The sequence below is a fragment of the Oncorhynchus nerka genome, linkage group LG6 (genome assembly GCF_034236695.1).
Source record: "Oncorhynchus nerka isolate Pitt River linkage group LG6, Oner_Uvic_2.0, whole genome shotgun sequence".
In the NCBI taxonomy this organism is placed as follows: domain Eukaryota; kingdom Metazoa; phylum Chordata; class Actinopteri; order Salmoniformes; family Salmonidae; genus Oncorhynchus; species Oncorhynchus nerka.
The window spans coordinates 32,164,280-32,187,922 of record NC_088401.1 but is presented as its reverse complement, the minus strand read 5'-3'; the positions used below and the strand labels follow the sequence as shown (position 1 = coordinate 32,187,922).

The 23,643-nt window shown below is 42.2% G+C and overlaps 1 long non-coding RNA gene across 1 annotated transcript in view; it reads left to right on the top strand.

Moving 5' to 3' along the window:
* Window positions 1–7,566, top strand: part of LOC115130352 (uncharacterized) — a 51,526-nt gene extending 43,960 nt beyond the window's left edge. Inside the window, exons 2-3 of the long non-coding RNA XR_003863760.2 lie at window positions 1,256–1,362; window positions 7,381–7,566. This is a non-coding gene — a long non-coding RNA (uncharacterized LOC115130352). The remainder of the gene's footprint in view (window positions 1–1,255; window positions 1,363–7,380) is intronic.
* Window positions 7,567–23,643: the final 16,077 nt, after the last annotated feature.

The window sequence follows — 23,643 nt, the reverse complement described above, 5'->3', positions numbered from 1 at the left end:
CACTATAAAGGAAATAGGTTGCCATTTGGGACGCATGCTAAAAGTGTGTACACCCTTTGGCCTTTAAGTCACTAAGGCTGGGTTTAGACTGATCTATATCAGTCATCGGTCTTTTGAAAAAGTACTGGCACCTGTGATTGGTCAAAAGACCAATTAGTGGGAAAAAGATCAGAATGTGGCTGCCTGTGTTAATGCAACCACAGTTCTGCTTTAAGAGGGCTGCTTTTAGACCAGGGGTAAAATCTGCCCACTCTCATTGAAGCCATGGACCACGGTACTGCAGGCATTATTAGCAGAAAACAGCATCCCCATTATAGTGAATGAAAAAATGACAATCTTCGCGGTAAATGTTTGTGTAAGCAAAACATTTTTTTGAAGACAATCATGGTACCAATAATTTATTCTACACCAGATGTATGTCCTTGAACCGATTATTTAAAAAATCGCCCACAGATTAAGTTATTAGGATAATTAAGTTGCTAATGGCAGCCTGCAGTACCACGGTCGGCCTTCAACTTGAGTTACCTAATGAGAGGGGGCAGCACTGAGCTAGCCTGCAACGTCACTTCCTGGAGTAGCTCAAACTGTGCATGATATGTCTCCATGAGACCCCATCTGAACCGACCTAATTTGGCTTCAATGCGCTAGTGACATAGGAATGAATGGTGTCACATGGTCGATGGCTTTGTCCATTCATATATACAGTCATTGGTTTACAGTGCTTGATTTGGAATGAAATAGGTGTCGGTACTCATTTTGGAAGCCAGTACTGTTTATATTTAGGTGCAACAGCTCCACAATACTTTTGATAATGTTCTATAAGAAGAACAGGAGCTCAAGCAGAGAACATTTTAGGTGCCGGTAGTCCTGCACCTAAAATGTAGGTGCTGGAACTCGTGCCCAAGTCAAGCACTGTTGGTTTAGACAGGCTGCCCAAGTCTGATATTTTTTCACTAATTGGTCTTTTGACCATTTAGATCTGAAAAAGATCTGATGTGAAAATATCTGATTTGATTTGTCAAAAATATCAGATATGGGCTGCCCGTGTAAACGCATCCTAAACGCAGCCGAGGAGTGATTCATAAATCAATATGAAACTAGGGCCAAGTGCGAAAGACCCAGACAGTTCTTCTGGTAAACGGTTAACCTTATATTGAGAGCAGCTTTAGCATACACACTCATATAAGTAAGGAGGGTAATACTTTCACTCTTGCTTTATTGCCTTTGATGAGTTCATTTTTCTCTGTGTTTGCAGGAAGACTGTTGAAGACCCTTCCCGCTCTGCTCTACTCAGCTGTCAATCAACGAGGATCAGCAGATTTATAATGAAAATCAAGACACCTGGATGGAAGTTATGAAAAGGTGAAAAAAGCATAAGGGATTTGTTTATGGTCAATATGTGATTTTATGTTGTCATGTCTGTCCCTTATATTATGTCAATAGTCTGCTGTATGATAGGAAACCAGGCCCAGAGAGGGTACCTATGAATAAAGTCAACTAAAAGAACTCAGACATTAATACAGACACACTCTCACATACGTACAAATCCCCTCATTAACACATTATCAGAAGTGATTTCACTTCACACCTCGTCAGGAACCTGACCCCAGGTCTAGACAGGGTTTGAGGGATGTCACGAGGGAATATTTAAACAGTGGTCATCACCTGATTGCTGATCTAGGATCCGTTGTTCCTTTTAGATCATAATGAATACGATCACATGGACAAAGGGGACCTGATCCTAGATCAGCACTTCCACACAGAGACACTTTATGAATACAGGCCCAGGGGTTTTATGAGGGTCAGAATTGAAATAAAATAAATGAATAAAAAGGAAAGAAATAAGTAGCTTTGTGTTGTTGCACGCTGCTCACTTCCTCTTTTCTTAGAGTCATGCTGATGTTGAAGACCCACCCTGAAACGGTACACTGTGAACTGTGCTGTGACCGGGAAGTACCTAATGTCACAAATATCATGTACAACCAAATCCACTTACCACAACCTTATTCTAGTGAAAGGGACAGTCCATATACAAAGTCTCACCTACCGAAGCGAACGGTGGTATGTGTGTACTATACAGAAAGTGCTTCATTATCATAGTCTTGGGGAAAGGGTAAGCAATAGACCATGCACTACTACATGAAAAATGTATTTATCTTCATAATTCCCTAACAGGCAGGCCTGCAAAACCCATGGGGTCTATTCAATGATGTCATATTCACATCTATTACGCTTAAGATAATTTAACAAAAGTCAGTTCTCAGTGGAACGGAACACTGGGATATAAAAGAGGATATGATAAGTTGTGCAATGTATTGTTTTATGGGGACTGAGGTCAGTCCCATGTATGTACATGTACGTGTGTGTGTGTCTGTGTATGTGTGTGCGCGTGCGTGCGCATGCACGCATCTCTGTCTCTGTGTGTGTGCCTGCATGTCTGTGTATGTATCTCTGTGTATCTGTTTGTCTGTGTTTGAATGACAATGGTACAGTATAGTTCAGCGTTTCCCAAGCTCAGCCTTCTTGCATGTTTTTTCCCCCCCCTAACACTACACAGCTGATTCAAAGCTTGATGATTAGTTGATTATTTGAATCAGCTGTGTAGTGCCAGTGTAAAAAACAAAACGTGCACCCCTTGGTGTCCAGAGGACTGAGTTTGGGAAACCCTGGTCTAGGCTGAAATATGTTGAGGCCATGCTCCTGCTGCCCGTATTTTCCACTTTTTATTGCCTGTATTTTCACTTTTTATTGCCTGTGTCCTGAATGCTTTGTACTCCTGTGACTGGTCGGTGTCAGTAGCTGTCACGTTCCATCCATCTGTACTAATCAGTCTTTGTCAATCAGAAAGAGACTGGAGCAGAATGCTTGAGTCTGAATAAATCTCTCACTTTGGCAGAAGTTCATTTGACTGTTTGTTTCTTACAGGCAGTCAGCGTTCATTCTTTACACTGAACCAAACACTGACACTGAACCTGGATTTTCTGTGTGACCACCTTCTACACTCTTAGAAAAAAAGGTGCTATCTAGAACCTAAAAGGGTTCTTCGGATGTCCCCATAGGAGAACCCTTTGAATAATCATTTTTTGGTTCCAGGTAGAACCCTTTTGGGTTCCATGTAGAACTCTTTTCAGAGAGGAGTCTACCTGGAACCAGAAAGGGTTCTCCTATTGGGACACCCGAATAACCCTTTTTTCTAAGAGTGTAGATAGACTTGATAGACCACATGCACTTACAAAAGTGTCACAGTAACATACAATACATACAAACCATACCCTCACCTGTGCACATTCTCTTAAAACACGAGAGTTAAACAACATCTTTCTCTACAGTTACAGGGATTTTTATACCAGTCATTTACAGATTACATTGCAGACACACGCTTGTTCAAACATGACGCAAAAATGACTCACAAAATGGATTATTTTAATTCCACCCCACCCACTCCTTAATCTCCATTATATAACTTTCACTAAGGTACTGTAAATTCCCCAACAATAGATGTTGCCTTTGTACAGGAAGCCACAGAACCACAGAAGATGTCTAGATTAGACACCTCATTTTGTTTCATTGTGCTCTCCCTCGCTCACTCGGTTAACTTTTAAGTTCAATTGGAGCCGAAAGAAAGTGAGAGAGTTAAACAAACAGAGATCTCATTAAAAGACACCGCTGTCAACTCCATCCTCTCACTCCTTCCCTCCACAGGGGGACTGGAATGTCCTGTCATCCATTTCCTCCCACTCAGAAACACTGTGCTGGTGTGGTGATAGCATCTAGAGGTACAGGATCTAGGTAATGAATGAACTGGGATGCCCACACACTGACGATGGGACCCTGGACAACCTGACACCAAGTATGGAAAAGGATGACTGACTTTCCCACCAAAGTCCCGTATCATCGGAGGTGGCTACAGCCGATTGAACACACACACACACACACACACACACACACACACACACACACACACACACACACACACACACACACACACACACATTCTCACATTCCACACAGGCAGATGCCTTGCCACACACAGGACTCAAACCTACACTGACATACTGCGTACACAACTTATCTAACTTGTGTATGCTGTGTTGCGGCATTGCCGTGGGTGACCGGTTTCTTTCCCCCCAGCAGCTGCTCTTGGTCTTATTAAGGTGTTCCTGTAACCTGTACTGTTTAGCAGCTGAAGATAGTCTACCCACACAGTCTATTTGATGAGTTTAGGACTCACTGAGGGAGATTCTGACGATTAGTGATTGAGAAATCACCTCCCTATGGTACGGATTCATTTGAGCTCTTACTGGAAGGATCTTTATGTCAACTGAGAGTGAAGATATAAGTACATTTTGCCAATAACATTTTTGTCTGTGTCTACATGTTTGTGGTACAAACCAAGGCCTAATAGGAGATCTAGCTTTACAGTCCTCACATTTCCTTCCCAATCTCTGTGAATAGAATCATGTTCTATTGTTGCCTAACCTGTTTCAATGGGTTGGCTTAACATACATGTGCAGTGCAGGGAGCTAATTAGGACAGCAAAGGAGGAGAGGGGATCAGCTCTCACACTGAAAGGCACATTTGTGTTAACACTGTTGCTATACTCATACATTACCCTACATTATCTGTCCATGATCTGCAGTGGTATGTGACTGAATTTCCATACATTTGATAACAACAGTTTCACACTGTGAAGCATAAACACGTGTTCACGCTATTCACAAATACATGTAGAGTATATTCCTACATTATCTGTAACTTAGCCATCGTGGAAGTGGACTGAATTTCAATACATGTGATAATGTCTATGTTATCTTGATTTCAGCCATTAAATCAAGGCCTTATACAGGGCAGGGTCATTGTCACTATTTGAGTTACAAGGGTCAAATCAGGGTCATGTCTGTTACTCACCCCGGCAACACAACGTTAAAGGAAAAGGTTGTTATGGCACATGGCACATGAACATACTCAGAATGTCATAAACAAGTACAACAGCCACCGTGGGGAAAAACAACTGCCCTTCACCATCTGGCCAGTTCAACATAGGCTAGATTTACGTAGTTACTACTAAGAAAACAAAAAATCCTGGCGGGGTTCACATAGGCTTGCAATGTTGTTTTGATTATTGCTTGAAACAGTCGCTAAGATTTATTTTGGTTGCAATGGTTACAAAATAACTATTATTGACATAGGCTGTGGCAAAGCTAGCCAAAGAGCCATTTTACTGGATGAAGTTGAAGTATTTTTTGAAAGTATAATGCAGTTGATTTATGATGTCGACACAAACATTATATTAAGCAGGACATTCATATGAGCCTTACAATTCAGTGATAATCCAGAGGTCGTGTGAAATGCACACGTAAGCAACATGTACATTTTTGGGGTCGGTGGCCTATGAGAACTCCCCTATGTTTTCCCTCACAGTGGGGAAATTGAGTGCAGCAGGTGAGAAGGAACGTAAAATGGCCCAAACCGCAAGATATCCTGCTGTTCATTTCAATGGTCATTTTGATTTGAATCACTTAATAACTGTGTAACAGCATGTTACGACAACGATAGAACTGTGTTAGAGAACAGGTACACAAGGGAACTTTATGTAAAGCATTGGTATTCAGACCAGAAGGTTAATATGTATGCATTAAGTAGTGATTATATGTACAACCATGTAAATGTTAATAATAATGGTGGTTAACAATGGCAAAATAAATGACAGAATGTACTGTAAAAGTAGATTTTATACAGTGTAACCCCTCTCTTCACAAACCCCCCCCCCCCCCCCCCCCCCACCAATTAGAAGTCACATAAGAGTTGTGAGGAGTTTTAATCCAGCTAAGTGATAGTCCACTCTTTGATGTCAGGTCAATACCTCTTTCGCGGAGGATGAAAGAACAAAACTTTCTTGCCAACAATCAATCTCACAATGTATGACCATGTAGTGTTTTAAATGCAGCTCTTTATCAGCAATAGTGACATTATGGATGAAATCAAGCTTTATTGCTCAGGCAGGAAAAGGCTGGGCTGTCTCTCTCTCTCTGATCACGCTCACTGCCTTTTGATGTGGCCCTCTGTTTGTTCACCAGCGCCAGTGGTCTGCGCTCCCATTGAGCAATCTGCCACTGGCTAAATCCCTTTCTCCTCGCTGGGCAGCAGCAGCATTGTTTGCCTTTACACTGGGAGGTGTGAAACATGCAGTCTCATTCACACCTCCCCAGCGCCAGTCCTTTTTTTCCCTTTTCGTCGGCTCCGCTGCCCAGTCCACACCTGAGGTCAGACACTTCAACCACTGATCGTAATACCTCTTTACGGTGACCCAGTATTCTGTTGTGAAGCCACTCCGAAAGGTGAGGTGCCCATATTAGGACATCCTCAGTCTCAGCATGAGTTATTTCACATTTCGGCACTTCTTTCAGTCAAATTCAAATGTGGGTCTGCAATGAGAATGCTTCATCGACAGCATAGTTCTCACTTTGTGACTAGTTTCACTATCAATCGGTAGAATCTACTAAACTGCTTCTGTAATAAATGTTGGCTTCCTCAAAAAAGCTCCACATTTTCCCAAAATAGAGACAGCGCTAGCCTCTGTATTTCATGTGTTGTATGGAGAGAAACTGTATTTATGTGTCCGAAACATCAAAAACAATTTTCTCAGCCTAATTCTTACATTATCTGTCTATTGAAGTTCAGGGTTGTGAGAGACTGCTAAACTTTGAGTACAGTATAAGTACTAGTCAATGTCTCAGGCAACAATCCAAAGCGTTCACTACAAGTGATATGGATCCCAGACTGAATGGCAACCTTGTAATTAAAGATCAAAGATTTATCTGAGATTTCAACCCCCCCCCTGAAAAAAAGAAATATATATATATTATTGTTGATATTCCATTGAAATTCATTGAGCAGCACACTGTATACAGTATTTTGTATTGATCAGAGAAGTTACACTACTCGTCCTTCACCACCATCTGAGACATTTGCTAAGCTCAAACACTTCCTAAAGCGGAAACCAAAACCTCTGAGTTCAGTTCCTCATAGCCTGAGGACTAGAACTTACACACCATAAATGGAAGAGAGTTTCATTCACAAATTGCACTTGGTCAGACCATGACATAGAACATGGAGAAGAGCTGCAGTGCTTGCCAACAGCCTGGGATTTGTTTAATTGGGCTTATAATGGCACTTTTGTAATGACAACGTGCATAACTTCTCACGCCCTGATCTGTTTCACCTGTTCCCGTGATTGTCTCCACCCCCTCCAGGTGTTGCTTATTTTCCCCAGTGTATTTATCCCTGTGTTTCCTGTCTCTCTGTGCCAATTTGTCTTGTATGTTAGTCAAGTCAACCAGCGTGTTTTTCCCGTACACTTTTTCTATTCTCTTTTTATAGTCCGGTTCTGACCCCTGCCTGACTCTGGACTACTTTCCTGCCTGCCTGATCATCCTGCCTGCCCTGACCTCGATTCTGCCTGCCCTTCGGTACCTATTGGACTCTGATCTGGTTTTGACCTTTTTGCTTGTCTACGACCATTCTCTTGCCTACCCCTTTGGATTAATAAACACTGTAAGACTCCAACCATCTGCCTCCTGTGTCTGCATCTGGGTCTCACCTTGTGCCTTGATATAACTGTTAAAATGCCTTGATATAACTGTTAACATGGTTTCTCTTTACAATAATAATTAGAAAACAAAGAGTGGGAAATAGATACAAGAGTATGTGGACACCCCTTCAAATTAGTTGATTTGGCTATTTCAGCCACACCCATTGCTGACAGGTGTATACATTTGAGCACACAGCCATGAAATCTCCATAGACATACTGTACATTGGCAGTAGAATGGCCGTACTGAAGAGCTCAGTGATTGAAGAGCTCAATGTGGCACCGTCATAGGATGCCACCTTCCCAACACGTCAGTTCGTAAAATGTCTGCCCTGCTAGAGCTGCCCGAGTCAACTGTAAGTGCTGTTATTGTGAAGTGGAAAGTCTAGGATCAACAACAGCTCAGCTGCAAAGTGGTAGGCCACACAAGCTCTCAGAACGGGGCCGCTGATTGCTGAAGCACGTAGCGCGTAAAAGTAATTCGTCCTCGGTTTCAACACTCACTACCGAGATTCGAACTGCCTCTGGAAGCAACGTCGGCACAATAACTGTTTGTCGGGAGCTTCATGAAATGGCTTTCATTGGCGGAGCAGCTGCACACAAGCCTAAGATCAACATGCGTAATGCCAAGCGTCGGCTGGAGTTATGTAAAGCTCGCCGCCAGTGGAAACGTCTTCTCTGGAGTGATGAATCACGCTTCACCATCTAGCAGTCCGACAGACAAATCTGGGTTTGGCGGATGCCAGGAGAACACTCCCTGCCCCAATGCATAGTGTCAACTGTAAGGTTTGGTGGAGGAGGAATAATGGTCTGGGGTTGTTTTTCATGGTTCGGGACTAGGCCCCTTAGTTGCAGTGATGGGAAATCTTAAGGCTACAGCATACAATGTCATTCTGGACGATTCTGTGCTTTCAACGTTGTGGCACCAATTTGGGGAAGGCCCTTTCCTGTTTCACCATGACAATGCCTCTGTGCACAAAGCGAGGTCCATATAGAAATGGTTGGTCGAGACCGGTGTGTAACAACTTGACTGGCCTGCACAGAGCCCCGACCTCAACTCCGTTGAACACCTTTGGAATGAACTGGAATGCTGACTGGGAGCCAGGCCTAATCGCCCAACATCAGTGCCCGAACTCACTAATACTCTTGTGGCTGAATGGAAGCAAGTCCCCACAGAAATGTTCCAACATCTAGCGGGAAAGCCTTCCCAGAAAAAGGGGGACCAACTCCATATTATTGCCCTTGATTTTGGAATGAGATGTTCGACGAGCACCATGTAGTGTCGTTTGTTTTAATGTATGCGCTCTTTCATTGCTAACGCATACAATTGGACTTTTTTCTTCTATCAACAGTTGGCTTATGAATTTTTGAGAAATCACATTCTGAGTGGACAGTGTCTTCACAATGATTCTATGTTGACACGTTGTACCAATTACCCTTCTGTGAAACCACATTACTCATCCCTTTGTAGTTTCACAAGCGTTTGACTCTAAGCCGCGGTATCGCTTTACAGTTAAGGTGCCCTAACTTTCTGGGAGCAGATTTTTTTTCTTGCAGCATCTTAGTCATTTGAATCTAAACAAACGGGTGTTTACCCAATGAGAGCAGAGTGGTTAAAACACTGTGGGTATGTCAAGGTATTGGCCTTGGTCTGTCAGAAAACCGACAATGTACAATTGCATTAGTGGAAGAGAATTATGATCATTAAACATTGTTAAAGGGACATTAAAAGCCTCCCATTTTTCCTCTTCTCGATGTAACCATGTGCATTAGTTAAGATCCATGGGGTAATTCTTGATGGGAGAGACAGGTAGTGCTGCCATGACATAGACTGACTGACCAGGTGAATCCAGGTGAAAAGAATGATCCCTTATTGATGTCACTTGTTAATACCACTTCAAATCAGTGTTGATGAAGGGGATCAGACAGGTTCAAGAAGTATGAAGTAGTTTTTAAGCCTTGAGACAATTGAGACATGGATTGTGTATGTGTGCCATTCAGAGGGTGAATGGGCAAGACAAAAGTTTTAAGTGCCTTTGAACGGGGTATGGTAGTAGGTGCCAGGCGTCGGTTTGAGTGTTGCGACTGCAATGCTCCTGGGTTTTTCATGCTCACTAGTTTCCTGTGTGTATCAAGAATGATCCACCGTCCAAAGGACATCCAGCTAACTTGACACAACTGTGGGAAACATAGGAGACAACATGGCCCAGCATCCCTGTGAAACGATTTCGACACCTTGTAGAGTCCATGCCCAGATGAGGCTGTTCTGAGATCATGTCCATGCCCAGACGAGGCTGTTCTGAGATCATGTCCATGCCCAGATGAGGCTGTTCTGAGATCATGTCCATGCCCAGATGATGCTATTCTGAGATCATGTCCATGCCCAGATGAGGCTGTTCTGAGATCATGTCCATGCCCAATTGAGGCTGTTCTGAGATCATGTCCATGCCCAGATGATGCTATTCTGAGATCATGTCCATGCCCAGATGAGGCTGTTCTGAGATCATGTCCATGCCCAATTGAGGCTGTTCTGAGATCAAAAGGGGTGCAAACTCAATATTAGGAAGGTGTTCCTAATGTTTTATCCACTCAGTGTAGTAAAAGTGTGATAAATAGTACAGTAGTGTATAATTAATCACAATACTTATGGCTCACTTAATCAAATTGTCTTAAGCCTAATTTATACCTTACGCACATACGCAATGCAAGTATGCACTACGCTAAACAAAATGTAGCATATGTGTGCAGCAACACAATTTGTAACCTGACACTACTTGGCAGGGTTGTCATTTTGCTTAGCGAAATGCGTTCTTGCATTGTGTACTTACAGAAGGTACAAATCAGGCTGTGCCAGTCTCTACCACCACTGATTCCTCACCAACAATAGATAGATGAGTCTTCACCTTGCAGTGAGGATAGTGAGGACCCTGTACAGTGATATAAATAGAACATACCTATTAAGCATTTTGTGTCCTTACCAGCTAATCCTCAATTAAATTGGCCTCTCAGAACGCCCCTCATTTAATCTCTTTATTTTATGGATCAGGTTGTAGCTGGCTTAGCTGCTGTTTGCATGATACACTATTAATATCAATGTGTGTATGCAATGCCATGCAACCTATTCCAACTTTATGTGTAAATCGTGCAGCCTGTGTGTGGCAAGGCATCTGCCTGTGTGGAATGTGAGAATGTGTGTGTGTGTGTGTGTGTGTGTGTGTGTGTGTGTGTGTGTGCGTGTGTGTGTGTGAGGTCATCCAGTGCATATACTTGGCAGGAGCATGTGCTCCAAGTATGCCCGCTCCCGATTCAAACCCTAATGCAGGCTGATACTTGCTCCCTCCGACCTCGCTGATCCGCCCACATGTGGGAACTCACTCTCCAGGAAGCATGCATCACTGGCCTCCATGCTCAGCCTGGCTCTTTTTATTTCATTTAAACCCATCACTTTGTTTGGGTTAGGAAGGTTTCTTAGAATAGCACGTGCAATGGTAAAACATAGTAAAAGTTCCAATGTAAATTCAAACGGTGGTTTTTAATCAGACATTTGGTCTTCTTGGCTTCGAGGCTCACAAGGCTACGATAACTGAGCTAAGAAATGTTAGCATTGTTCACACACACTATACTGTTCACACACACTATACAGGCAGGAGGCATTCAGAACTGTATACCTCCCCACTTCCAGCACATCACTGTGCTTTCAGTGAGTCACTTTTCATCAACTGACTAGCGTTGCCTCTTGAACTGTTGCCATTTCCTACTCAAGTGAGAATGTCCAAATGACAGTATGGTTTGATCAACACAGCTCTCTATTTTACTACACAGCCCTCTATTTTAGACTTCTAATGAACCCTTGACCTTTCCAAGGCTTTTTCAGATCTGTGGTTTTGTCAGTTGGCCCGTCAATGTCACCAATCAAAGGTTTTTCCTGTAAACTAATAATGGGGTCAATTTGGCATGTTTCAGGATGTTTAACACCCAGGTGTTATTGTTAAATATTAAAGCATTAAACATCTCACTAAAAGCTTCACTCGTACATAAGTTATAATTAAACCTAAAATGGTTCTCCAGTAGATTATTAAGAAAGGTCCATCCTTTGTTCAAAATTTTTAGTTGTGCATTTATTCAGATTACAACTTCTCCTTTCCGACTAATTGAAAAAGTAATTTTGTTTAAAGTATCGGCCTTTCTTAATTAAACAAGCCATACAAAGCTGGTTACAATTTCAGATTTATCCCCCAGAAAAGATCCAAACTTACAACTAACTGCAGCATTATCACAAAAATGGAGGAGTCAAGGGGAAGAGGGAGAAGGTAGGGAAAAATGTTGTCTGCCAAATATTAAAGATACAAATTGGCTGAAAAGGATTGGCATAAATAGAGAAATATACCAGTTTCCTTTGACGACAAACATGTTGACAGCTGCGCCAAACAGGTTGTAAAACAAATGGGAAGTGATTTTCAATGTACTGATTCCATGGCACATGGTATATGAACATACAAAGAGTTTTTCAATTGAAATTATTATACAAACAGAATACTATATCTATGGGGCATACAATAATCTGATTTTGCTGCGAAGAGACAGAATCACCCGATCATTTATTCTGGTATTGCCCCTAGGTAGCTTGTTTCTGGCCAAAACTAGCCTACCTGGTTAAATAAAGGTGAAATAAAAATAAAATAAAAAGGTACAGGAATGTTTCAAACATCCCAACGTTCACTTAAAATGAGCCTTACAAATAGCAGTGATGGGCGATTTGGAAAGCCATAGTCAATTAATCAATAATATAATAATACTCGTAGGAAAGGTTTAAATCTTTAGCTCACAATCTGTGGATACTACACTAATAGAAAGGTTCAAAATGTATGTGAAACATCACAGAAAAATATTTGGCACATGGAAACCAAACGAGAGTGGCCTATGGTGATAGGTGGGATGTGGGATGGGTTCGCTAATGTTTTATTGTGATTGCTGTATATAAAAGTAACTTGTACATAAAATGTGTATGTAAAATGTATGTAGCAGAAAATCTGTAAAAACAAAAAAGATATGTCCTCCAAAAAGGGCTGGTGGTGAATGGGTTAATAAAAAATACATGTCAAAAACCCACCCAGGTGAGGTGGAAGTGACCATAAATGCTTGTTTTCAAAATCAGTCTGCCTGGTTGTTTCCGTGTCACCAAAGGATCTGAACACCAATGTTGTTATAATCTGGAGTGGAAAGAAAAGACCATGCAGGTGGAAATGTGTGAAACAAAACTGATACAAACAAAGGCATTTTTAATTTCAAAGAAAGCGCAAGACTCGCTATTAATCACAATACACAGGGGGGAGAATGATGGAAATGTTCTGTTTATTATATATTAAATATAAATATGTTGTTCTCTATAAAAAAAAAAAGTGCCATTTGTGGAGGTTGACTCATTGTTAGGGGGAGTTCATCCACTGTGTATGTATATTAAGGGCCATGAGCTACCGACCCAGGGATTCCCCCTGGTCCCAGGGATTCCACCTGGTCATTCACCCTGTCAGATCTACTGACAGCTCTGATATGCATCAACACTTAAGACAACTATTTTTTTCCCCCTCATGTCAGTTTCCATTTGATGACTTTCTGTAATAAAAGATGACAGTGTCAAGAAACATGTTTCAAACCATGCTAGCTACTAGCTAGCACAGCCACCAATGTCCTTGTTTACATCCCTGTTAGTGAGCATTTCTCTTTTGCCAAGATAATCCATCCACCTGACAGGTGTGCCATATCAAGAAGCTGATTAAACAGCATGATCATTACACCGGTGCACCTTGTGCTGGGGACAATAAAAGGCCACTCTAAAATGGGCAGATCTGTCACACAAGACGTTTGTTTTGAGGGAGCGTGCAATTGGCATTGGCATGCTGACTGCAGGAATGTCCATCAGAGCTGTTGCCAGATAATTTAATGTTAATTTCGCTACCATAAGTCGCCTCCAACATTGTTTTTTGAGAATTTGTCAGGATGTCCAACTGGCCTCACAACTGCAGACCACGTGTATGGTGTCTTGTGGGCGAGCGGTTTGCTGATGTCAACGTTGTGAACAGAGTGCCCCATGGTGTGGTGTGGTTGTGGTATGGGCAGGCGTAAGCTACGGACAGCGAACACAATTGCATTTTATCAATGGCAATTTGAATACACAGAGATATTGTGACGAGATCCTGAACGCCATTGTAAGGTCATTCATCCGCCTCCATCATCTCACGTTGCAGCATGATAATGCATGGCCCTATGTTGCAAGGATCTGTACACAATTCCTGGAATCTGAAAATGTCCCCGTTTTTCAATGGCCTGCGTACTCACCAGACATGTCACCCATTTAATTGATTTAAACTGACTGATTTCCATATCTGAACCGTAACTCAGTCAATTCTTTGAAATTGGTGCATGTGTCGTTCATATTTTTGTTCAATATGTTTTATTCAAGTGGGCACGGTAGTGCTGTAGGAAGTGATGTAGTTCCTCTATGCCAAACTGACATTCTACTACCTACAGATGATGTAAAGCCGGAGCATTTTAAACATTGTGGGAGGCAACGCGGATGTCTGCAGAGACAAGTCATCCAGGACGTGTGAATGTTAGTTAAGCAAACCAACCATCACTCAAGTCGGCGTTCAAACGTAACCGTTGAATTCTGGAGTCAGTAAAAGACAGACTTTCTGTCTTCTTTTGAAGGTTCAGTTATGTTGTTAATAATATCGGAATGCAAGGAAAAGGGTGCCTTCAAAGAACCACATTTTGAATTGCAAATTATAGCCTTGTGTTGCAATACTTGGAAGGAGCAAACATTTCACGAAATGTCATGATGACTACAAAGACCATATGCTTCTATTGTGGTTAAGCTTTGCTACATAGAGCCTTCATGTAAGATTCGCTCAGTTTTGACTGGTAGAGAGACATGAAGTTGTGGATATGTATGCGTTGACATCTTCAGGGGTTATCGCCACACTGGCATTTCTAGTTATAATGTTGTCATCACATCACATACGCTTTCGCAGAATGCAGCGCCCTGCTCTTAAAATAGAGAGACGGCTTCCTCTTGAGCCTTCAGTCAAGTCTTCAAAGAGCAATATGTTCAACCATAGAAAAAACACCAGTATTTGAGCATACTTATGTGGAACGTGTGATAGGATAAAGAGTTGATCTCAAACTGGTTGATATTTTAGTGTTCTACTTCAGACTTGACTTATCTCTTATTCTGAGAAAGAGACATGGATAGTTTTTTAAAGCAAATTGTCAGCTTCATTCTTGATAACACCAACTATAGTTTTGGCAATAGCCCATATAGACATGCTAATGCGCACTGGGTGGATGGGTGGGGTGAGGTGGGGGTTAGTGCCTATAATGTCATGTTTTCCTTTTTCTGATGAAAATATATATATATGTGTACAAAATGTGCGCAAATGTACACAACAACACCACACGTGATCTGTTATGCACATGAGAGTATTTGGGAGCCATTTGTGCTGATTCTGGGCTGAGCTCGGCTCCCATGTGGGCTGGGTGCTTGGAGATCTCTGGAGGGGTGTCAGCATTTTGGATATTAATTGGGAAGGGGTGGTGGAGGATCCCTCTCTCTGTGCCCCCTCTCCAGCTCCACCTTCTCCAACCTCCTTTTGTGCTCACTCCCTTTGTACATGGTTCATTTGAATTGCAAATGGAAAGCGGAGCGAGTTGATAATCAGAATTATTAATGATCAAACTGTTTGAGGTTTATCCATCGGAGGCGTTTACTCCGCAAATGAACATAAAACCGTTTAGCTTTCAGCGTGTTATGGCAGGCTGGAAAGCACATTGGTGAACTTGTAAAAAAACAACTCGGCCCATTTTGGTCTTTGCAGTTGGCACTGATGCTCAGCATGCTCAACTACATTAACTTTGTAATGAGTATCGGGTGATAAAAAGGAATGCCCTGATCTACAGTACCCAAAATACAACCATTAGTAAGGACACAGTGATTTGGTTCTTCCTGGACATAACTTTGCAGTTTATATTAATGTAACATCAATGATATACAATGTTAAATGTATTTCGAAACCAATGATTGATACCAAGCGTCTGCTCTATTTACGGTATGGTGATTTGATTTCAAATGTAGGGCAGCAGTGACACAATTGTTAAAACCATAAATATGTCAACAATATACAGCATTTTGGTTCCTTTGTTTTACGTGTTGACACGTGGACAGATTCGCGATACCAACTTTTTGCTAGATGACGCAGCACTTTTGATCTAATAATGGCTGCCGTCATTCCAAAATTGTTGATTCACTTATCCATTGTGAATTGAGATGTCTTAGGGATAGTTGTAATTAGACTTTGGAAGTCTGAGACACAGTGGAGCCGACCAGTGTGTGCAGAGCTCAGTCCTACCTCCGATTCTTTCCTGCGTGTTTCTGACATAGCTGTGGTGTCATTGTTAAAGAGATAGAGAGAGAGATCTGAGAAACAGAATGCCTTGTGACTTTAGCCCAAGAACAACTGAATCCTCAACCTCTTTCTTTCTCAGAGAAACCACAAATCGGGTAAAGGTTTGTAATTTGGAGCGTGTTGCGCCGTCTCTCATTTAATATGCTGCCTTTTGATTGGAGGAGCAGTGTAGAATCATGTGCATCCACAAATGATAGGTTTATCCAAAGAGGAGCCGCTGCACTCAAACAAATTGGACACACACACCAACAAGGTTTACCGGGTGCATCCTTTCTGTTCAGAAAAAGTGTGGGAGGTTCAGATCTTAAAGGGAGGTGTAAAATGGGACCTCATATCCTGTCTTTGTCTACCCAATCAGATCATTGGATAATTAAACATCTGATGAGTCACTTCCTGTCGAATGACTCTGGGGAAAGCTCAGGAAAGCTTTTTATCCCTTTGACACGACAAACACATGGGTGTGATCGTTCTACAGTGGTCTGTGTAGCGTACTCTCAAACCGGTGTGATTAGAACACTTATTTAGAACGTCCAGTTACGACTGGCGCCACGATCAGCGTTTGAGATGGTCACACTGTTTTCTCACAGAAACATAATGTCAACAAACATGGCGCCACACATAGCTGGCAATTAGCTTAGCATTAGCTCATCACAACCAGTACAACCTTCAAAAAAGTATTTTAAACACATCATATGTGTCCATTACAATCTATGCAAGAATCGGAATGCATGATTTGTCACAAGGACTTGAAAACGTCAATAAAACAGTAAGTGCATTATGCTCCGTTTAGTTTTGAAATGTTATTTCACCTTTTATTTAACCAGGGAGGCTAGTCGAGAACAAGTTCTCATTTACAACTGCAACCTGGCAGTCCATACATACTGTACATACAGTAGAGCCGACAAAAACGATATCCAGAAATGATAATGATAACCTAATAAGGCACTTCCTTTGATAGGAACACACACATGTCCAAAGTTATCATTAGTAATGAAGGAAATGTGGGCGCCAGACAGAAAATGTGCCAGATAGGAAAAAGTTGGTGCTTAGGCTCTCATCAAAGAGAGAAGTTTGTTCGGCTCAGTAATGCCTCAAACATAAATTGTCCGCAACACTGAAATGGGCTACTTCTATGTGAATTAATGAGGAGGTGGGAACACACATGAATTCAAACTATTGTTAGAAAAGAAAACTTGTTAGAAAATAATTTTAAATTGACAAGTTGAAACACAGCCTATAGATAATTCGCAAGCAGCGTGCCTTGGTTTGAGGGCAGCGTGGGTTAACTGTCCTGTTGTGTAACACATTTTGGAACAGTAAGTGCATTCTGACATCACGCGCATCAAAAAAAACTTGCTCTGGGGCGACCGTTAGAGATATTTGAAACTCACTCATGAAAAGGTTATGATACAAATTGAATAAAAAGTTGATAGACATTGTTTATTCCTGAAGGCCCTCTGAGATTAAATGTCTGTTTTATGTGTCACCACATACGTAAATAGGGCTGTTTAGGCAGTCGGCGTGTGGGTGTGGATCATGTGCTGCAGTGTGACAGTGAATACTGGGCTCTATGGCTGTGAATGGTTGGTTTTGTTAGCCCATGGTGAGGGGAGGGCTGAAGAGCCTGCAGAGCCACAGGGTACAAGAAGGGCCTCTCTGTGTTCCGGCAGTACACACAAGTATGTATCTCATTACGGGGCCCTGGCTGCCCCGAAATAACTCCATGGCTCTGGGCCTGGGACCACCACAGCTGCCACGCTGCCCGCCCTCCTGTCCTCCTTGCCCCGAGAGCTGACCCTCCGGGGTCTCAGACGTTTACGGGGAAGTGGACAGTACAGGGTACGCTGACTCACTGAGAGATACATCCCAAGAGAGGTTGCATGGGGAGGTTGGTCAAAGAACATATGAGGCCAAGGACTTTATCAGTCAGGAGAAGATTTGACAGTTTTAGCTTTTTTGAGTGGCAATTTATCCTTTTTAAAGGACATTTGTTTTATGTAGACCTTCAGTCCTCTCTTTGAACTATTTCATGTTTTTCTATGTAAAACAATACTCTTTGTGGGGCTACATGCTACCACTAGATTAAGTGTGAATGAAACACACACATAGACATCCATGCTTCCGGTACCTCAGGACATCCTGCCTATAGGCTTCTACTTCTCAGTACATGGTTGGAAATTTCCCCGCTGGCCCACCAGCAGGAAGCCGTTCACCCTCTGACAAGGCTCTGTGGCCCCGTTGAACCCCCCTCACTTATCCATCCTGTGACAGAAACCCACAGCTGCTGCATGGCGGTCCCCATCCCTCACTGTCAAAACATGGCCCCCATCCAAAGGCCTGCTCATTAGTTCTCTCTCTACCTGGGATGGCTGCCAATGCACCAGTATAGAGATACTCCTGGAGGTACAATAGTTTCACAGCACTGGCACTACTCCATAACTACCGCTCACTGGATGTGGCACCCCTGTGTGTTTCATTCATTGGGTTCTTATTGGGCTCAGCAGGTTCCTATTCTCACCCAACATAATGATGTTCAGTTGGTTCGTTCACTGACTGGATGACGTTGATATGACAGTTCTCTTTCTGAGTCTGGGGCAGGTGGACCAATGAATAGATCTGAAGAACATCTGCCCAAAGATCAACTCATTTACGTTCTTTCCCTTGGTTAGTCTACATGCTGTATCTTTACTCATTTGCAGCCTTCTCTCAGATATCGGGGGCATCCACCAGGTTGCATCCCAAATGAAACCCTATTCCCTAGTGCACTACTTTTGACAGGCTCTGGTCCAAAGTAGTGCACTATATAAGGAATAGACTGCCATTTGGGATACAACATATGTTACTTAAGTTTAACCCATGGGAACAATCAGGTACTGTTTCTCAACTCTGTCCCTGGAGGGCCCAACCACTGCAGGTGTCAGACGGTTCTCTTCAGTGTCATCTGAAGAACAGTCTTCACCTCAGCATACGCCCAGAGCTCTTACAAAACACATGGACAGCTCTCTTACTTTTGCAAAGCTGCCAGTCTGAGTCTCTGAGAAGTTTGCTCTTTCATCTAATTGTGTGTGCATGTGTGCATGTGTGTGTCTCTTTCTGTCTGTGTGAGTATGTGTCTCTTTCTGTGTGTGGGTTATGGGATATAGGGTACCACTTAAAACAAATAGCAACTTATTAAAGGATAAATCCACCCAAAACCCCTGATTCCTATAATTTACCATGTTAAATAACAGATATGTGGGAACAATAATTTTTGTGAACAAACGTTTTTATTTTGTCGTTATAATAAGGTTGGTAGCAACTTGTGAAAATCTATTTCAGCTCAAGTCGACTACAAAAACCACAATGCAATGCACTCTCTATGGGCTCGCTAGCTAGCTAGGTAGCCACACACAATAATACCAAAGTCAATATCAGCATGTGTAGCTAATTAGCTGTGAAATCACTTAAACAAACTGCACTATCAATTTAGGAGTCTACAATTTCACCATGTTCAGCCTGCAGATCGATGTGCCTCACAGAGTGGAGTCTGACATTCGCAATGGCCATGCAACGGCACCATGCAATGCACCTTGGACTGAAAAGGCAGACAAATAGGAGAAATGTGCTAGATACTCTGTTAAATTACACATTTCTCGAGGGAGGAATATTGCAAAGATATGACCAATGGCTAATTCAAGAGGAGACATCCTCCCACGTTATGACATCGGCCAGTATTGAAATCTGACATGTATGATAGACGTTTTCGCGATCTAAAAGTTGTATCCCTGCTAAGTTCCAGTGTATTGACAGCTGCTTTATCGCAACGCTACGTCACGCTATGTCATACCGGCTGAGTTTCTGCCGGCTTTTACGGCAATAGCTCAGATACACATAGAAACATGAAATAACCCTGTGAATCAATAGAACAACAACAACGACAACGAGATGTGCAAAAACAATATAGCATTCAAATGGGTGAATCTTTCCTTTGCTTTATATAGCATACATAAAGGCTTCATAAGCGCTACATAAAAACTTCACTACTCACCCTTGTGAATGTTGCATACAGGGTGAATTACAAAATGTTACATAACACACTATTTATGTTTATGCACCATTTCTAGGGTATTACATACGCCTTTAAATGATTTTTTTAAGCATTTATGTAGTGCTTATGAAGCCTTATGTATGCTATATAAATCCTTTACAGGTTATACTTCGTTTTAAGTGGGACCAGATATACGATGGCTTCAGGGCCTCAGGTGTAACTGCTCAATGTGACTTACCTGCTATTGACATGGTATCTTCACAGGCTCCTGCGGGACCATTCAACTTAAAACGCATTCCCTGGGAGCAGAGCTCAGGGCCCGAGTTCAGCACCGTTAATGTTCAACCCTTTTGATCTCCGCAAAGAAGTCACATTCCAACAATTCCACAGAAGCATTTCCAGGGGCTAGAGCTATGAATGGCTCTACAGAAGACAGTTAACACTCTCTCACACTCTTTTTTTCTCTCACTTTGGAAAGCACTGTGAAGAACTGTCAGGATAGAGAGTAGAATGGGACGTTGATGAATTTGAGGACCTTACTGAGAGATGTCCGATTTCTTTCTTTTTTTTTCTTCTTTAAAAAGAAAAATCTGGTTGTCCTCCATCCCCAAACCAGAATTCTCTCCATGATCTCCATTCACACTGAATATATGCCTACCTCAATTGGAGGAGTGTAGAGGTTTCCCCTCTCTCCCGGGCTCCTGAGAGACCTAGGATATGTCCCAAATGGTACCCTCTTCTCTATGTAGTGTACTACTTTTGACTAGAGCCCTATGGGCCCTAATAATAATAACAATAATCATTAAGTGGGTGCTTATATTTGTGCTATTTCACACGTACTCGTACTGTACATACTGCAAATTCAAATTTTCCTTATTTTCTTTACACATTCTTCTACAGTATTAAGTTATTTATAAATATTATAATGAGGTATACCCCTTTATTGCCTAATAAGGTATATCACCTTATTGTATCCCAATAATGGGATTTACAGTCAGACTTTTAGGGAACTCATACACCATTGAAGCTACAAAAATATAAATGTTCGACCATGTGATAACTATACAACAGAACAGATTAACAGGAATGACATTTACTCTCATATGAAAGCCAAACCCCTACTAAACTACACTTCCAGCACCAATAACCCAGCACCCAGCATCAATAACCGAGGCGTGTGCAAAGAAAACAAACCAACTAAGTGACACAACGCCTGCAACCCAGCAGTTGTGTCAACCAAACAACCCAGCATTGCCTAGAGTGCAACACCCCCTGAGACACTATTTCACACAGGAAACAGTTTGTAAACCAAGACACTGTAAGCATTTCTATGGTAGGTTCTATTGAATTCGAGCCATATCCTAATCATAGAACAAACGCAATGGTTTTAAATGAGATTTAAGCGATCAACGCTTTAAACCTAAAGGGAAATATGTTATTTTATTTACCGAAAACGCTTACCATCTGCATTCACATCATCCTGATTGTTGCGATTAGATGGAGCAGATGTTACAGTATACAGGACCAATTTATTACACACACGCCTGATCAACCAGCCACAACCAGCCACCAACGTCATCTCTCTGAGCACTAAATGCTGATTGATTGCAGTAGAGGGATATGTGGTGCTCGTCCCAAATGGCACCCTATTCCCTATATTGTGCACCATGCCCTATATAGTAGTGCACTATATAGGGAATAAGAGTGCCATTTGGGAGGCAACCATGTTCCATGGTGGGAGCAGTAGGTTTAAGAGCGGTTTTGTGCGAAGGTTATTAACTAATGGGGCTAGGGATAATCCCAGGTGAGTGTCTTTTAGCCAGACCCTGGAAGGACCAGAGTGTACAATGAACAGCCTTCAGTTAAACTTACTACTGAAAAATGGTGAAATGGCAATGAGAAAACCCTGTCCGGGTATTATTTAGTTGTTGGGCAGACTTTACTCTTTTAAGTACCCTCCGTGTGGTGTTCACAACGCGGCGTCATAAAAAATGACATAATTAGACTTAGAGGTTATAGAAGATATAGTGTAGACTAGTCGTTCCCAAACTTTTTATAGTCCCGTACCCCGTCAAACATACAGCTGCGACCCCCTCTAGCACCAGGGTCAGCGCACTGTCAAACGTTGTTCTTTGCCATCGTTGTAAGCCTGCCTGCCACACACACACTATACGATACATTTATTAAACTTAAGAATGCGTGTTAGTTTTGTCGCAACCCGGCTCGTGGGAAGAGATAAAGAGCTCTTATAGGACCAGGGCGCAAATAATAATATAATAATAATAATCAATAATTTTGCTCTTTTTTTTTGCCATCTTACATAAAAACGTATTTGTTCATAAAAAATGTTGAATAACTCAGGTTAATGAGAATGGTGTGCTTGAAAGGATGCACATAACTCTGCACTGTTGGGTTGGGTTATATTGGAGAGTCTCAGTCTTAAATCATTTTCCACACACAGTCTGTGCCTGTATTTAGTTTTCATGCTAGCGAGGCCCGAGAATCCACTCTCACATAGGTATGTGGTTGCAAAGGGCATCAGTGTCTTAACAGCGAGATTTGCCAAGGCAAGAAACTGAGCGCAGCCCAAACCAGAAAATCTGGCAATAGCTTCTGATTTTCACAGAAACCGCTTGTTGCAATTTCGATGAGTTTCTCTTGTTCCGATATTGGTAAGTGGACTGGAGGCAGGGCATGAAAGGGAAAACGAATCCAGGTGTTTGTGTCATCCGTTTCGGGAGAGTACCTGTGTAATTGTGCACCCAGCTCACTCAGGTGCTTCGCTATATCACATTTGACATTGTCCGTAAGCTTGAGTTCATTTGCACACAAAGAAATCATACAATGATGGAAAGACCTGTGTGTTGTCCTTGTTAATGCAGACAGAAAAGAGCTCCAACTTCTTAATCATAGCTTCAATTTTGTCCCGCACATTGAATATAGTTGCGGAGAGTCCCTGTAATCCTAGATTCAGATCATCCAGGTGAGAAAAAACATCATCCAGATAGGCCAGTAGTGTGAGAAACCCGTCATCATGCAAGCGGTCAGACAAGTGAAAATTATGGTCAGTAAAGAAAACTTTAAGATCATCTCTCAATTCCAAAAAAACACATCAATACTTTGCCCCTTGATAACCAGCGCACTTCTGTATGTTGTAAAAGCGTTACATGGTCGCTGCCTATATCATTGCATAGTGCAGAAAATACACAAGAGTTCAGGGGTCTTGCTTTAACAAAGTTAATCATTTTCACTGTAGTGTCCAAAACGTCTTTCAAGCTGTCAGGGATTCCCTTGGCAGCAAGAGCCTCTCGGGGGATGCTGCAGTGTACCCAAGTGGCGTCTGGAGCAACTGCTTGCACGTCCCTGTCATGGCTTTTGAGCCATCAGTACAGATACCAACACATCTTGACCACCAAAGTCCATTTGACGTCACAATGCTGTCCAGTACTTTAAAAATATCCTCTCCTGTTGTTCTGGTTTGCGGAATTGACCCCCCATAAACGTAACAGACATATACCAGGAGCTGTGCCAGGCCCGCCACGTCTGTTGACTCATCTAGCTGTA